Genomic DNA, 16,217 nt, shown 5'->3' with positions numbered 1-16,217 from the left:
CAAAAACTTTCCTGTTTATTTTAGCAGAAGGGGTAATCATCCCTTACCGACTGCGTGTGGGCGAAGTGTGAATTGGTAAGGTAAAGTTGTCCTAGTGCTTAACTAATTAAGCATTACGCCATGAAGGCGTATAGGGGTGTTGATATATAGTTCCACGTTTTCTTGACCTCGACACTAGCTGGAGGTGAGTTGTCAGTTGCACGCCCCAGCTGCTTTACCCCCAGGGAAAGAACCCTCAATACCCATTGGATGTGAGGTTGGGTTAACGCCAGAGACGGTCTGGACAATGAGGCGAAGAGAAAATTTTTGACCCTATCGGGACCGGAACTCCAGCCCTTCGGTCGTTCAGCCAGTAGCCAGTCGCTATACCAACTGAGCTATCTCGGCTCCGCGGAAGAAGCGTGAATAGATTTAGTAAACCTTAGTGCAGGGCAAAATCATGATATAAAGATATGAAACAGATGTTTTGAGAATGTGGCACAGTTCAGATATTTGGGAACAACGATAACAGATCGAAACCTGATTCACGAAGAAATTAAGAGGAGATTGAACTCGGGCAATGTTTGCCACCATTCAGTCCAGAACCTTTTATCTTCTCGTCTGCTGTCCAAAAACATAAAAATTAGAATATACAAAACTATAATTTTGCCTGTGGTTCTGTATGGGTGTGAAACATGGTGTCTTACATTAAGGGAGGGACATAGACTGAGGGTGTTTGAGAACAGGGTGTTGAGAATATTTGACCGAAGAGAGATAAAGTGACAGGAGGTTGGAGAAAACTGCATAATGAGGAGCATCACAACTTTTACTGTTCTCCAAGTATAAGTAGAATGATCAAGTCAAGGAGGATGAGATGGGCAGGGCATGTAGCACGAATGGGGGAGACGAGGAATGCGTATAGGATATTGGTGGGAAAGCCAGAAGGAAAGAGACCACAGGGAAGACCAAGGCGTAGGTGGGTGAACAATATTAGAATGGATCTTAGAGAGATAAAATGGGATGGTATGGATTGGATAGATCTGGCTCAGGATAGGGACCAGTGGAGGGCTCTTGTGAACACGGTAATGAACCTTCGGGTTCCATAAAATGCTGGAATTCTTGAGTAGCTGCAGAATTGGCGGCTCCTCCAGAAGGGCTCAGCTCCATGATTAAATAAGTAAGTAAGTAGTACGGTTCAAATAAATTCAGAACAAAATTAGCTCATAAATGCGACCAGGAGACTTATATATATTATTTGAATAACTGGTTCTTTACTTACCCGATCATAAAGGGCCGCGCCATAGCTCAAGCGGTCAGTCGCTGGCTTCCCACCACGGCGGCCCCGGTTCGATCCCGGGTCTGGTGAAGCGGGTCAAAGCTTTCGCTTTATGTAAATGACCAATGAATAATTGGAACTAAGGATGTGAAACATGGCGTGGAGGTAAGTGATAAAGACGTCTACATATTGTGACGTATCGACCCATTGCTAGGCAATGACTCAGTATACACGTTCCAGCGAACACGCAACAATAGGAGCTCTGTTCTCTGTGGATCATGCTATAACGGGTTGCTAGGTAACACAGTACTCGACAAGAGAAGACGGTGTTTTCTATGGGGTCCGACCCGATGCTATATAATGAGAATCTGTTTTTAGCTAGGGAGATTAATTTAGAGAATATTAGCTGGGAGTTCAGAAGCTGTAGGGATACAAAACAGTAGTCGGAAGAACACTGAGACGAGTCTTCGGAATTTGCAGCTGCAGGAAATGGCATGAAAGGAATTAGACTGTGCAAAGAAGACGTCATGTGTGTGTTGAAGTCACATTGAGACTGTGATAAATCCGTTGCCAGGACACGACTAATGAAGACTGAGAATCCTAGTGCGCGTACAACGGTGAACTGAAAGTATGTAGAATAGCGATAGCGCTGTAATTGCTTGTAGTCCCGAACAATGTAAATGTATGTGTCAATAAACCCAATCATCCAGTCCATAAAAAAAACAAACAAACTCCGTGATTTTAGTCCGCAAGCGAACTATACCGACCGAGCGACCGCCGCTTGTCGGCGAAGTTTAGTGCCAAATTTTGCGGATAGAGGGTGTCGCGTGGTCAGCACAACGGATCCCCACAGCCGTTAATTTCGGTTTTCTAGACCGGATCCAGTCCATAATCCGTTATTATTTGTCACGGAACCCCGGACACGTGACAATATTATGTGTGAAATATTGTTTGTGAGATAAAATCGCAAACATGGCAACGGTGCGAAACTTTGAGTTTCGATAAATTTTAGTATCTGTATTTTAGAGTTTAATAATTTTTTTACCAAATTAAAATAAAATAGCAATCGGGTAAACGTACTAGATCTACTAGACTATGAGTCTGTGTGTCTTATGCGTTTTGTTGGGTACTCCTTGTTCATTTATTTTTCCTATCTCTTTGCAACATAAATAGATGCTAACTATTAAAGCCTGTGTAGTTATCGGTTCGTAAACAAACATGGCAATCCCCAGTGCTCGATGCATTGAAGTGTCGGTCTGCAGGCAGCCATAGTGTGACAGTTTTCGAATAAGTGACAAAGTCCCAGCAACCCTCCAACCTGATAATCTCCATGCGAACAGGCCGAAGTCAGCAGTCAGCACATTATACTAAATAAATCATTATTCAGTATAGAATGGAAACAAAGGAACTTTGGCTGACATTGCCGTTTCAGTGTGATTCGTTAATCTGTATTTTAGTCAGTTTCTGGTTCGAAACCTTCCCAACCTGTCGAGGCTTACGCCCTTTCTTCATCATTGTCAATCGTATTTATATTTTTTTAAGGATCGCATCCTGTTTCGTATATACAATGTACAAATACAATTTTTACTGTCAAGGCAACAATATTCACGAAGCTACTAACAGCTTATAACGTTTTGAAAGATAATTTAAAATTTTTTTTTTTAAATATCAAATCGTGGATTTAAGATTACCTAATTGTTAAATTAGGTTTAACCTATTGTTGTCTATAGTATCACATGTACGATTTTTATTCTTTTTTTTATTGTTAATTTAACCAATGTCTAGGTTATATGTCTAGTTTGTGAATTGAATAGAAACTGACTTGTACGAACTATTTATAAAAATAGGGATGTTTGCGTTGTAATTTGATAATGGCATGTGAGCAACTTGCAGCACCTGAAGATGACTCGTTTGAGGTCGAAACATGTAGTGCGTGCTATATAAATAAATATGAATCATCTGTGAGATTCAAAACTTTGTGCAACGAAGATGCTCTATACAGTATTACGTACTATAAACACTTACATGTACATAACGGTAGGGGCACGCGCTAGAGTAGTTGGTTGAGGCACTATGCTACAAGCCGGAACGTCGCGTGTTCGATTCACAACGAGATCATTGAATTTTTTCAATTAGCATAACCCTTCCAGCTTCACTGTGACCCTGGGGTCGACTCAGCTTCTCACAGGAATCATCCTGGGGGTATTGGGCAACCGGCGTGTAAGGCTGACAACCTCACCACAATCTGTGAGCCTATTGTCTAGAAAATGTAGGAGGCTCGATGTCTCACAACCTTATTGGCTTCCACGGCTTGGTACAGGGATACTTTTACCTTACATAACTATAATTTTATCTGCTGTTTTGTACGCCTGTGAAACTTGGTCACAGACTTTAAAAGGATAGCTTGAAATGATGGCATGTGAAGAGAAAGTGTTGGGGATAGAATTTGGACCTAACAAGGAGGCAGTGTCCCCTTACAGGAGATAAAATTTCATAATAGGAACTTAACAATCTTTACTCCTCAGTTAATAAGCTGTATTTTTTTATTGATAGTGGGGTGGGACTAAACCCCAGATGTTAGATGAGGGTGACTGTGGAGCAATTGGTGGAATGAAGATTGGCAGGGGAAACCAAAGTGCTCGGCGAAAACCTGCCTCAGCGCCACTTTGTCCACCACAAATCCCACTTGACCAGACCCGGGATCGAACCCGGGCCGCCGCGGTGGGAAGCCAGCAACTAACCGTTTGAGCTATGGCGCAGCCTAATAAGCTGTAACTAGGGCATTTAAATATACGAATAACCCCCCCCCCTCTGAAAGAAGGAACGTGAAAAGACCCAAAATAAAATGGAATGATATAAGAGTTCTTATGCGGATGTGACGGCCCTAAATGCCCAACCCGTGAAGCTGAAGAAGAATTCAAGGAGGAAAGAAGGGTAGGACACAGAGTACGCATTGGTGGGTGGACCCCAGGGTCGGTCTCGAAGACTAGAATCTCTTACCACTGCCGTTGGTTGAGGCACTATGCTACAAGCCGGAAAGTCGCAGGATCGAATCCCGATGAGTTGGAATTTTTTCAATTTACTTAATCCTTCCGGCCACATTATGGCCCTGGGGTCGACTTAACCTCTAAAAGAAAAGAGTACCAGGAATATTCTTGGGGGTAAAGGGCGGCCGGCACGTAAGGCTGACAACCTTACCGCCATCTATGAGCCGATTGTCTAGAAAATGTTGGAGGCTCGACGTCTCACAACCCTATGGACCTCCTCGGCCTGTTAACAGGGATACCTTTACTTACTTACTGCCGGGAATCAAACCCCGATCGTCGAGCCCTTAGTCCATCGCTATACGGACTGAGTTATGCCAGCTCTCATAGATATAAGGCTGTTGCGTTTTCGACCTGGCCGTACTCGACAGAATGCTCTGTAGATCTTGTCAAGTCTACCAAGGTGCAGAGTGTGTATTGGTTAAGCAAACAAATTGGATAATACTGTTTCACCCTTCTTCCCTCTCGCAATTAAGCTGCAACAAGTACCTTGCTAACGTCTTGCCGTTTACCTCCCCTTACACGGAACCCAGAGGCCAGATCTAGCAACATAACCTTCGACAGAAAATAGATTGAGCAGGCAGAAGATTCACCTTGTCGTGTCGGGTCCATTGATCCTGCATCGCCCTCTCTGTATTGTACACATGTGTAGTATATACGCGACTGCTTGTGGCCATCCATTCATTATCTTTTCATTGTCTGCACGAGTAACACCTTGAGGGGCGGTAAACTGGGACAAAAGGCTCTATCTCCCTCACTCTGGTCCTTTTAATGGCGTTGCAGTTGTTGTGTCTGGAAGTTAATAGCATTCAGAAACCTCTCAAGACTTTGGTTCCTGACCTACCACAAGTGAGACGGACGGCTGGTGGTGTGAGGTCGCTAAATGCTTAACTAGGCTCAAGATGCGTTGAGACGTGAAAGTGTCGACCAGATGTTTAGATGGCAGCACTGTCTGTGAGTGGGCAGTTATTTCAGTTCTTTAATGCTCTCCTTGTTTCAGTTGTTCCAAATCATGGATAAGCCTAAATAAGGCTGTATACGCGCCTGGTTATTTAATTGAATTCAGTCCTTATTTACTTACGTGCTAACTTAACGGCCCAAAGGCTAATAAAAAAGTGAGTATCAGTAAATAAAATAAAACACACATAAACAAAATACAAAAATGTGGCAATTTATATTATAATAATAATAATACTGCCCATCACAGTGGTNGAAAGTAAGTATACATACATTCATGGTTCGTCAAATTAACGTTGTGACGTTAAAAGAACCATACATGAACACATGTTTGCATAAATATGACTGTCTTTTGGAATGGGACACAACATAGTCGGGTATAATTTTAAGAACGTTTCTGAAGAATATTCTTCTTTCATCTTCGGGCTAGAAGAGGACGTGTAGCAGACTACACGGCAGCACATACCACATGACAATTATCGCCGTAATCACTGCCATCTGTCTATGCTCTGCAGCCCTTTTTTGGGCCTTGACCGCTTTTTCAGTTTCTTTATCTTTTTACACAGTCGGTAGGAATCCTTGGAGAGGTTATCAGCCCGTCGCAAGGCTCCCACCTGCACAAACACAAAATAAACACACACGGATTCCATGCCTCAGGTGGGATTCGAACTCACGATCCCAGTGTTTGAGCGGACGAAGACGGTTCATGTCTTAGACCGCGCGGCCTTAACCGCCATAAGACCCTCAAATCTTACATATACACGTACTTTTGTCGTTTATTTACCGGACCATTTTCAGTTATGAACTTGGCACGTTTTCATGTCCTAATGGAAGTGCTTGATTGCAGGGGAGTTTCTACGCGCTGAGCTGGTCGTTAGCCACACAGAGTTTTATAAACAAACCTAAACCATGAAACCCGTTCCTTCACTAATTAAATTTTATGGTGTGAGTGCGAAGAACATAGACCACTACTTTGTATCATTTACTAGGTTCTGCTGTTATGAATAACCGGTCTGTATGGCCTAATGCGTCATTGGGATACATGCCGGGTGAATTTGCGTTATTTTTGGCCAGTATAAATTGCATAATTTCACCATTTTTTTTCCTGTGGCGCTACAGCCCCAGTGGGCCTAGGCCTACCTCCATGAAACTCTCCGTTTCACTTCGGTTTTTCTAGATCATACACATACGGTAGGACTCCTTGGGCGGGTGATCAGCTCGTCGCAAGGCCTCTACCTGTAGACAAACACAGAAAAACGCACACAAAGATCCATGCCCTGAGTGGGATTCGAACCCACGATCCCGGCTTCCGAGCGAGCGAAGACAGTACATGCCTTAGACCGCTCGGCTACCGTGACCGGCAATTTCACCAATTAGGTTTATGTATATTCTGTAAAGGCGCTACAACTGCGACATGACCCCTCGGATACTGTCAGCAGTACATTTCGTACTGTATGAACAAGTGGGTTCGGGGCTAAAGTCTGGAGGGTTCTGACGATGGTGTATGACACGGAATTAATGGGTTTTTGGACTTTGTCCATCTTCCATTATTCTAAAGAGCATTACGTAAAGGTAAAGTTGTCCTTGCGCTTAACTAATTAAACGCTAAGTCATGAAGGCGTATGGGGAGTGGATGTATAGAGCCACATTTTCTTGACCTCGACACTAATTGGAAGTGAGCGGTTAGCTTCACGCCCCAGCCGCTTTACCACAGGGGAAAGAGCTCCTGGGGCACGTTGGATGGGAGGTTGGGTGGGCCCAAGAACCAGTATGGTCGACGTGGAGAAAAGAAAATTTTTGATCCTACCGGGACTCGAACTCTGACCCCTCTCGTCCAGCCCGTAGCCAGTCATTATACTGACTAGGCTAAAAGAACATAATGTTTCGGAAACTGAATCTATCTCCGTCCTCAGGTGAGGGGATGGGAGACATCTGCTCTGTTGGGTCAGTTAGGAAGAGCTAATCCCAACCATTTAACACAGTGATGAGTGTATCCTACCCCCTCACATGATGACAGAAACAGATTTAGTTTCCGAAACGTTGTGTTCTTTAGATTTTTAGAATACCGTCCAAAACGCCAATAATTCTGAGTGTTATACGGCATCGTCAGAATCCATTACGATCTACTTAAATGTCGCATTTGTTGCACTTGACGCATTGAGATCTCGCTGCTGTACTGACGAGGCTGCTGGCCGAGGGCGAGTTCAGAAAGTCGTTATGTTCCTTGCTTCGTTATTAGTGCGATGAAAAGACGGAGGATGGGATGTGGCAGGTTACATAACACACACAAGGAAAATGGGATTTTTTTTACCAAATTTTAGTTGGAAAATACAGAGGAAAAAAACACTTGGAAGACCTAGACATAGATGGTCGAATAGTATTAAACTGTGTTTTAAATAAATAGGATTCCAGAGTATGGCCTGGTTTCAGCTGGCTCACGATAAGTTTCAGTGGCGGACCCTTGTGAACATGGTTATAAACTTTCGGGTATCCATAAACGGTGTGGATTTTCTTGACAAGCTGAGTCACCATCAGCTTCTCAAGGAGGCCTGTGCTCAGTACAGTTAATTAGTTAGTCCGAGAAAGACTCGCATTTTAGCATTTCTCTGGATTAAGGATATAATTCATTTTTAAGCGAAAATTTAATCTTTTTTCCAAAGCAGCAACTTATATTCATTTTTTTCGCTGGCTCTACGGCTCCCGTGGGCCCTGACCTCTGATTTTTAGTTTCATGATCACTTTTACAGACGGTAGGACTCCTTAGTCGAGTGATCAGCCTGTCGCAAGGCCTCTACCTAAACACAGGAAAACACAAACACAGAACAAACACGTACACATACCAAACATCCATGCATTATGTGGGATTCGAACCCACGATCCCTTTTTCCGAGCGAGCGAAGACAGTACATACCTTAGACCGCTCAGCTACCGTGACCGGCCAGAATATGATTACCAATCTGTTTTTCATAAATATGAGGCTTCCGCGTTTACTTGTCCATATAACTATTTTCGAGAAATATTGAAGTTTTAGTGAAAGGAGTACTCGAGGACTGCCGCCTTATCGTGGAGTTGTTTGCTCGCCCCAGTGACCCGGAGAGCTATGCTGGCAGAAGCTCCTGGTATGGTTACCCATGCCAGACATGTAAAAGAGTAGGGGCCAGATGAATTGTATTCCCTGGTCGTCCAGGTTGGGGATTGGGCGTGTGACTAACGACACCACCCCGGGAAAAACGTTACTGAAAAGAACCCATGGAATTGTCCAAGACCCACACCCAGGGTTCTAGCGCCAATTAAAATGATGAGGCGAACACAGTAGAAGTCAAATTGAAACATCGTGTTAACCAAAACAGATTCTGACTCTTGCATACAGACGAGCATGCTACATTACCAGGAAGCCTGGCTGGCCTAGTTCTGCGCTAATTAATATCCTGAAGCAAGTAAATAATATAATATCAGTCACACTGGAGTATCAAGTCTCTACAGAAACCGTCTGCAGACGGGTATTGGTTGCAAGAAAAAGAGAAATGCAAATAGGAGCTTTGCTGTACTCGGAACATTGAAAATCGAACAGTCAGTAACGGTGTCATCATGGTACATGATCAAAGGACAAAATTAGGTGTCCGATGCCTCTGCAGATCGCGTCGCACCAACACCTGTCGTCAGTGGTAAAACATTCCCAGTGAATTAGTCGCCGTGCATGTCGCGTGAATTTCGATAGCCCCTATTTCCCCAAATGCAACATTACTAGCTTTCATCACCAATTGCGATATACGTGCCGAAATGCCTGGAAGGGACTCGTACAGTCTTCCAGAAAAAACAGAAAGATCAGGTTGGTGAGCAAGCTTCGAGTGTTAACAGCCTCAGTAACTTTGTCTCAGTGCTCTTCTCCATGGTGTCTAGACCTGCTTTGGGGTCTAGCCAACACCAAGGGCTGTTTCCTCAGGTGTAAGGCGGCCGGGGCGTAGAGATGACCACTCATCTCCGTCTAATGCCGAGGTTAACAACGATGGAGGTATACCTTAACTCCCCCATACGTCTTCATGGCTTGACGCCTATTTAATTAAATGCAGATATAATTTTGCTCTGTATACACGTATTCGGAGAAGTTCATGGAGGTAGGCCTAGGCCCACTGGGGCTGTAGTGCCAAGAAAAAAAAAGTACACGTATTATTTCGTTGGCCCCGAAATATCTGTTTTACATCGAGGAGGGAGCATCTGTCCTGGGACAACATGCATACATACACGTAGTGAAACAAACATAGGCTTAGATTTTTTCTTATTATAAAGTTACATAGGCGAAGCTTTCCCTGTAAGAGGCCTTGGAGGCCTATAGAGGAGACGTCGAGGCTCCAAAATTTTCTACACAATTGGCTCACAGATGGCGGTGACGTCAGCTTTACGCGCCGGTCGCCCTTCACAACCAGGAAGGCTCCTGGTACTCATTTCTGTTAGAGGCTGAATCGACCCCAGGGCCATAGTGCGGCTGGAAGGATTAGGTCAATTGTGTGAGACTATGTAGAAAACGTGGGAGCCTCGACGCCTCACAAACCTCTCAGCTTCCACGGCCTGATACAGGGATATCTTTACCATCTTATCAAGTTACATGATCAAACACACTATCCTGCTTTCGAACCCATGAACATCTGCTTCGGTCACAACATACAGCTACCAACCATACGTCTTCTTTTCTTCCTCGAGGTTTAATTCCGTTTCAGAGTTCCTGGCACCAAGTTTCCATCTCTCGCGAGAGGTCGCATTCACTTATTCACTCCGTTGTATCTTCTTTCCAGATTCGTCGTGGTCTATCCCTGTTTGCGGCGCCCGACTGGACCTCATTCGACTGCCCGGCGTGGTAAGCAGTGTTCTCCCATATCATATGTCGTCTTTCGTCTATCCGACCTTTATTGTTTTCCTGCTTCAAAATCTTCTCCAATTGCCTCATTCTGCACTTTATCCTGGAGTTACTTCCTTTCAGTTCTCTTCCAAACCTCATGTATGTTTCTGTGCCGAATACGGTACTACACAAGGACCTAAATGTACCAACAGTACGAGAGGAAATAAAAAAAACAGCAAAAAGTATAAAATCAGACTCCAAGCCCATCCTAACGACTTGGCACAAAAACTACTCGACGACGAAGGTGAAATCAGGAGGCTAAACAGATTTAAACCATCAGATCTGCCCACCAGATTCGAATAATACAACACTTAACTGCATATTACTAAGGAGTTAAAATAAGTATTGAGCATGTTCATTGGAATATGCTCACCACGTCAAGTACTCTCTTTCCTTTTGCTATATGTAAATTAACCACAAAATGTACTTATTATCCACACTTAATGGATAGATTGTATAATTATTGGAGTTAAATAAAAAAAAAGTATGTTTCTGACATCTGGGGATAGCTCAGTATAGCGACTGGCTACGGGCTGGATGACCGAGTGGTCGGAATTTGAGTTCCGGTTGGTTCAGGTATTGTCTCTTCTCCACGTCGTCCAGACCAGCTCTGGGGCCCACCCAGCCTCCTATCCAATGGTTACCGGGTGACTTTTCCCCTGGGATAAAGTGGTCGTGGCGTGAAACTGACCACTTACCTCCATCTAGTGCCGAGGTCAAGAAAATGTGGCTCTATATATGCACTTCCCGATGCTCCTTTATGGCATAGTGCTTAATTATAGTTAAGTAGAGGGAAAATAGTTAGGGGTATCGTAGTCTGTATAGTGACTGGTTACGAGCTGGAAGACCGAAAGTCCTGAGTTCAAAATCCAGTAGGGTCAAGAATTGTCTCTTCTCCACGTCATCCAGACCGAATCTTGGACCCACCCAGCCTCCTACCCAATGGTTACCGGAGGATCTTTCCCTTGGGGTAAAGCGGCCGTGGCGTGAAGCTCACTGATCTCCATGTAGTGCCGACCTCAAGAAAATATGGCTTTATACACCCACTCCTTCATTTCCCTTCGAGGCATGGTGCTTATTAATTAAGCGCAGTGACAACTTTATTAATAGTTGTGTGCGTATATCTTCGTTTGTAGTCAGTTTTTAGCTAATTATCGTGTTCTATGAGTATATTTGTTCCCATGGACCATAGTTCAGATCTCTGCGTATGTATTTTGTTCTGGCGTACGTTGTACACGTTCTTTTATTTCATGAAGCAGAAAAATCGATTACTAGTAAGAAGTTCTGGGAAGAACTAATAGCCTACTTTTCTTTAATACCACACGGGTCTCGTGGAAAACGACTCTTCCAACAATTGCGTGTGTATTCGTTGCCTAGCGACCTGGCCGTTGCGCAGCAACCACAAGGAAGAAAATAGGCGCAGAGACAAATACAGCAAGCCGAACTCATAACCCTTCTTTTCCTTTATGAAAACAAGAAAATTCCAAGGAAATTAGAGCCGGGTCTGACCCGATTGCAAATTTCTCCACCGAATGACTGTTGCTGAATAGCGAGGATATGGCTGCGGACCGTCACCACGCTCCACCAGGAAGGGGGGCTGAGCCCTAGCGGTGCACTCTCCATCTCTCTCGCGTCTGCAATAAATCGATACCGCGCCAGCTCGACATACTTGCTGGCGGCTGCACCAGACAGCTCTGAATTCAACCTCACAAAACCGACTGATTCCTTCCTATTGTGTACCGCTCAGCGACGTGTTAAATCGTTAAAAACAATGTTTTTAGTGCACATGGAAGGATCATTTGCTTCAGCCTACCCAAACATGCACGTCACTTTATTAAAATTAACAGATAATTTTGAATAATTATAAGCTGATATATGTAGGCCATAATTCAAAACCTGTGGTTCACGGACTAACAAGGTGCTATAACTATTTCAACCCATGTTTGTGGACTGATTTTGGAAGTCACATTGCGAGGTAAAAGGTAAATTTATTCATGTTATTAATTAATTAAAGCCGATCATAGCGGCCGCGTGGTCTAAGGCATGAAATGTCTTCGCTGTCTCGAACACTGGGATCATGGGTTCCAATCCCACAGCTCTCCATATTGGCTCTTCACCTGCAGTGTTTTCACTAGACGTTTCCTGGTAACGAATCTTAACAATGAAGATTATTCAGCTGGTTAACACTCCACAGATGAATTCTCAACTCAACTGTCGATTCGAAGTCGAAATCACACTGCGACTGACGGTCGGTCAGTCAGCCAGTAAGTCTTGGTGTCGAGCCCCATCTGGGGCTCATGACCAGATATTTATTACTGTTTGACATTTACGGTCTTGCTTTTGTGGGGCGCCCTCTCTGACGAGAGGACGGGTCTCTATTCTATATATGCTGCTGGCCCTTGCCAGCGCAGTCTTTCTCGGGTCCGAGTCCCTTGAGACTCGCGACCATATTTTACTGTCTCAGATTTGAGACTTCCCTGTCCAACTGTCGATTATTGTTGGCTTCTTGTTTTATAGACTCAGGTCGGACCTCAACGGAAATCACGTCCGTTGCCCAGCAATTGACATATGCAAACCACATGGGAAAAACTGCTTCATTTATTGTATTTACGGTGCCGTTGCATAGAAACGGAAGTTATCCGATGGTGGCCTGCGCATTCGTTTTCGTGGGGTTGTGTTTACCGAGTCGTTGCCTAGCAGTTGACATACGCGTCAAAATATTTTCTCATTCCCCCAGGAAGATGCTACATAATTAGAGAGGCAGCGCTTCTGAGCTGTTCTTGAATGGCTACAGCGCAATTAGCTGACCTATCTATCTGTCTGTCTGTCTATCTATCTAATCTAATGTACTCTAATCTATGGCTCTACAGTCTTTTGTTGGACCTTGGCCGCTTTTTCTGTTTCTTAAACCTATATACAGTCGGTAGAGCTCCCTGGACGCAGGATCAGCCCGTCGCAAGGCCGCTACTTACACACAGAACAACACAGAGGGAATAATCGCACACAGACATCCATGCCTCGAGTGGGATACGAACCCATGATCCCAATGTTCGAGCAGGCCAAGACGGTTCATGCCTTAGGCCGCGCAGCCACTGTGATCGGCTTAACCTAATATATGCACCGGTCAAATCACCGTTATAACAAAAGTTTTTAAACATTTGACCTGATTTTCTGTCCTACTAAGTTGTATTGGGAGTTTTGAATAACAAGTGACTTCTTCTGGAATTACGTGCAACAAATATGAAAACTATTATTATTTTGAATTTCCTGTTCATTTCAATGGAATTTTCTAGCTTTATTACAATTGTAATTGACTTTCTATTTGTGAACAGGCTTCATTATAGATTACAGACGTAAATTAGTGTTTTACAACATCAGTAGTACTTCGTAATGATGTTTATCCTCTACGAGGAACTGAATTCTTAATTTCACATTGTTCGTATACCGTAGTGTATAGTCTCGTATATAAATCTGTTTCCTTGCCATAGTCATCACAGTTCTGCAAACATAAGTGGTGTCGATGAAGAAGGCAGTCTTCTGGGATGTGGCGCCGTGAAAACAAATCTTACATTGAAGAAAGCAGTCTTCTGGGATTTGGCACCGTGTATATGTGGTGTTAACCGACGTTTCGGAGGAACGTATCGCCCCACGGTGTTGTCGCTTGCAGAATTCTTATACTTTTTCTTCTGCCCTGAAGATGGGGGCGATACGTTCCTCCGAAACGTCGGTTAACACCACATATACACGGTGCCAAATCCCAGAAGACTGCTTTCTTCATAGTCACCGCCGTGAAAGCCTCAAATCTTACAAATCTTACATTAGTAGGGTCCTTTGATTTTATTAAATATGTCTTTTAAATAGATTCAGCATCGTTAAATAACATGCAAATAACGAATAAATCGTATTTGTCCACTGCTGGAGGTGACTGATAAAACTGCAAACACATTAGGTCAGTGTGATTTCTTATGCTTATAATTGTAATGTTGTTATGTGTTATGTACGTTTGGCATTTGTTTATTTACATTCTGAGCATACCGCATTGATCTGACATGTTACTACATATGAACTACAAACTAAATACTCGTACAATGTAAATGTCATGTATGACACTTTATTATCACTGCATAATATGATATATAATTATGTATTGGTCATGCATGTCTTTCAGTGAATGACAACTCTCACTTAGGCTCGTATTACACGAGTTGTTACCATGTGTGAATTTCTGTGAATGTAACTAATTTTGCTTAAGTGTGTCATTGAAATGTTACGCGTATCTTTAATAACTTGTTTTTGTTGACGGATTTTCATTAAACTTTATAAGACTGTCCTTGACATAAACAGTATCGCCACATAAAGTTAAGTAAAGTAAAGTTGTTCCTGTGCTTAACTAATTAAGCACTACGCCATGAAGGCGTATGGGGGAGTGGATGTATATATCCATATTTTCTTGACCTCGGCACTAGCTGGAGGTGAGTGATCACGTTCACGTCCCCGGCCGCTTTACCCCCGGTACCCATTGGATAGGAGGCTGTGTGGGCCTCAGAGCCGGTCTGGACGACTTGCAGAAGACAAAATTCTTGACCCTACCGGGACTCCAACCCCTCGGTCGTGTAGCTGCTAGCCTGTCGCTATTCCGGCTCCTAGTATCGCCACATGTTTCATCAGTTTTAACCCTTTAAATCATGGGCATTACTATATGCATATGCAGCTCTGCATTTTGCTCACAGTGTGTCCTTATTGGCCGGTCTAGAAAAACGAAATTAACGGCCGTGGGGATTCGTTGCGTTGAACACGCGACACCCTCTGTACGCTGAAGTTGGCACTAACTTCGTCGACAAGCGGCGGTCGCTCGGTTGGTATAGTTCGCTTGCGAACTAAAGCCACGGAGTTTAGTTTCTAGTGTCCTTATTGGTTTCGTATCATTCTTATATTAAGCAGCGATTATTTACCTTAATCAGCGTTAATTTCTTTGTTTTTTAAAGGAGACGCGCAGGTGAGAACCATATTTTTGCTAAATTGTAGCGATGTGCCCCGCCTGTCGTCACAAGCTGCTGCTTCTAACGATTCTAACGTCTTTACTTTCATGCTAAACTAATCAGAAGGGCGAGCGGGTGACGCCTGGAAACTTTCTAACAGAATGGTGCTCTTTCTTCTCCCTAACAATAAAGTCTTTCACTTCTTCACGACTTTCCTTTTTACCTACTCTTCTTCTACTACACTGTATTACTTGTCTGTCTCGACCTTCAAGGGGTTAATTCGTGTGGCATTTTTGGGCATATTAACCCAACATATTACTGTCTTGGACAGAAATTGTAGGTGTTCTTTATATACGTTCCTACATAGTTTATGTTATCATCCAACTATCCTTATTTTAAGAGCCGGTCCCGGTAGCCGAGCGGTCTAAGGCATGCACTGTCTTCGCTCGCTCGGAAGCCGGGGTCGTGGGTTCGAATCCCACTCAGGGCATGGATGTTTGTGTGCGTTTTTCTGTGTTTGTCTACAGGTAGAGGCCTTGCGACGAGCTGATCACTCGCCCAAGGAGTCCTACCGTATGTGTAAGATCTAGTAAACCGAAGTGAAACGGAGAGTTTCATGGAGGTAGGCCTAGGCCCAAATTGGGGCTGTAGCGCCACAGAAAAAGAATCCTTATTTTAAAAATATAAAAGTAGGCTTATGAGATCGAAAGAAACCGCTGGGAAGACCAAGGCGTAGGTTAATGAAGAGTATTAAAATGAATAGACTTGAAACGATTCTGACGATGGTGTATGCTGTACAGAACTATTAGGCTTATTTTGGACTCTATCCATCGTCTGGTATATATAAGACAAAAAACCATAACGTTTCGGAGACCGGATCTGTCTCCGTCCTCAGGTGGATGGCGCAGGGTAGACCTACTCAGTTGGGCCCGTTAGAAAGAGCTAGTCTCAATCACTGGACCTTAGAGTTATGGATGGTATTAATTGGATTGATCTGGCTCAGGATAGGGACCAGTGGAGAGCTCTTGTGTACACGGTAATGAACCTTCGAGTTCCATAAAATGCTGGGAAATTCTTGAGTCGCTGCT

General features: G+C 43.7%; 1 long non-coding RNA gene across 3 annotated transcripts in view; it reads left to right on the top strand.

Annotated features, from left to right (window-relative positions):
* The window catches only part of LOC111868854, a 240,682-nt gene that overhangs the window by 86,328 nt on the left and 138,137 nt on the right, over positions 1-16,217 (top strand). For 2 of the 3 annotated variants that reach the window (XR_004513483.1, XR_002843577.2), the window contains one exon: positions 10,047-10,108. The exons of the other annotated variant lie outside the window; for it this stretch is intronic. This is a non-coding gene — a long non-coding RNA (uncharacterized LOC111868854). The remainder of the gene's footprint in view (positions 1-10,046; positions 10,109-16,217) is intronic. 3 annotated transcript variants of the gene reach the window in all.

Source organism: Cryptotermes secundus, unplaced genomic scaffold (assembly GCF_002891405.2).
Source record: "Cryptotermes secundus unplaced genomic scaffold, Csec_1.0 scaffold467, whole genome shotgun sequence".
Lineage (NCBI taxonomy): Eukaryota > Metazoa > Arthropoda > Insecta > Blattodea > Kalotermitidae > Cryptotermes > Cryptotermes secundus.
Note: the sequence above shows the minus strand (reverse complement) of the source record. Positions and strands in the feature narration are given on the sequence as shown.